Source organism: Melospiza georgiana, chromosome 2 (assembly GCF_028018845.1).
Source record: "Melospiza georgiana isolate bMelGeo1 chromosome 2, bMelGeo1.pri, whole genome shotgun sequence".
Lineage (NCBI taxonomy): Eukaryota > Metazoa > Chordata > Aves > Passeriformes > Passerellidae > Melospiza > Melospiza georgiana.
The window spans coordinates 65357633-65359712 of NC_080431.1; positions in this window are offsets into that span (position 1 = coordinate 65357633).

The window sequence follows — 2080 nt, forward strand, 5'->3', positions numbered from 1 at the left end:
CGCCGCCGCCGCCCCCGCCTATAGCCGGCGGCGCCCCTCCCCCTGCCCGCTGCCATTGGCCCCGCGGCGCGGGGCGGTGCAACACCCGCCCCTGCCATTGCCTGGCGCGGAAGGCGGGTGGCGGCGTCAGAGGGGCTGGCGCGTGCGGTGCCCGAGGGCCGCTGGTGCCGCGTGCGCGGGACCGGCGCAGCCGGAGCCCCGCCGGGCTGGAGATCAGGCGGAATTCCTGCAGGGAAAGGGGATCGGACATCGCCACGGGCTGCCCAGGGAGGCGGCCCGGTCACCGTCCCTGGAGGCGCTTAAGGAAAGAGTGGGCGTGGCACTCAGTGCCACGGTCTGGGTGACACGGTGGGGCTGGGTCACGGATTGGACTCGGTGATCCCGGAGGTCTTTTCTGACCGAACGGATTCTGCGGTTCCGCAGCGCCAGGCGCGTTCCTCTCGCGCGGGGGCCAGGCGCGGGGTGCACAGCCTGGGATGCCGCGCCGAGAAGGAAAGTCACTGGTAGCGAACCGCATGGAGACAGCTGGAAAATCCTTGCGGGAAAGAACCAGCCCCCGGGGGTGTGTCCTGTCCGCCACCGCCCCTCCTCGGCCCGGCCCTCGCCTGCCCCGCGCTGCAGGTTAAACTGACCTGAGCCGCGGACATTTAATCCCGTGTCGGAAACATCCTGCGCACGACAAGGCCGTGGCGATGAAAGCGCCGAGTATGGCTGAGCCCGGCACGCTTTGTGCCTGGCGTGCCCTTGTGCTGCAGCCGAGTGCTGCTTTCAGAAGAGTCAGCACCTTAACTCCCGCTAAACCCCTTCCTGCCTGGCCATGGCATAAACCCCGGACTTGGTTAGCTCGGAATTGAAGCGTGGCCGAGAAGGGTCCCAGCAGCTGCCTGCACGGAGTGACTGACGCAGCTCAGCCCAGCTGAGCTCAGGCTGCCCATCCCGGTCCCACGGTCCCTGCTGCACTGCGCCTTCTCCCCGCACGCTCTCTCGTCTCTGAACCTGCATTTGTGCTGGAAGGCCAGCCCGAAATCTCTACAGCTGTTTGCCAGCCTGACAGTGCCCCTCTTCACCCTGTCTCTCCACCATGCACAGAGCTAGGCCAGGAAAAGCCTGGATCTTTCCTGGTCGCCAGCTTTGTATCTCAGAGGAGGTTCAGAACACAAAATTACTTTCTCTGAATTGTGCTGGAGCACACAGTCTAGGACAAGCAATTCTCTATTTGTTTCTGATCCGTCTCTTCTCCTCAACCACTTTTTTTAGTCCCTGAAGGAGTTAACATACTGCTAGAATAACCCACAAGTGAATGAAGCATTCCCCAGAGCTGAGGTCTGCCAGTCACATAAACAAGCATTTACTAGCACCTTTCCTTCCACTTGTACCCCAAAATGCCAAGAACCAGGCTTTGGATATAGCAGTAGAAAGCAAGAGTATTTCAACAACCTGTTAACATCCATTTGCTACCTTGACTTTTTTTAACTATTTGATCTTCATATTGTAGAACTAACATTTGTCAAAACTATTTCAATCGATTTTCTGTTCTACATCTCATTCATTTGCCTGTGAGAGAGGATTTCACTTTGCTCTCAAAAGTAAAATATTTCTTGCTTTCCATATATATCCAAAGATTCTCCAGACATGTGGCAAGAGGCTGATTGGGACAGGCACTGGCGAGGGAAGCATTTGTACTCCTTTGCTTCCTTGACTCTCAGTAGCTGATGTTCTAAGGTGATCTAAGCCTTTGATTTAGACACAGTTTTCAAGTTCAAACCATACATAACATAGGAACTGATAAATACTGTCTCAGGAAAAACTGAAGGTTTTACTCTGAAAATATATATGTACCATATAGCAAAAACATCCAGGTTGGATGAAGATATTTTTCAGAAATAAGTAATGCTGAAAACAGGTAGAACAAAACCTAGAAAATTCTCATTTAACTTGCCTTTACACCTGCGGTATAAAGCTCTTTTTCAGGGATATAACCTGCTAACATTATTTAATTTTTTCATCATCTCTTCTCACCAAGACTGACTATGATGTACTAATTTCAAGGTCACTTTTGATGTCCAGTCACAGACTATTA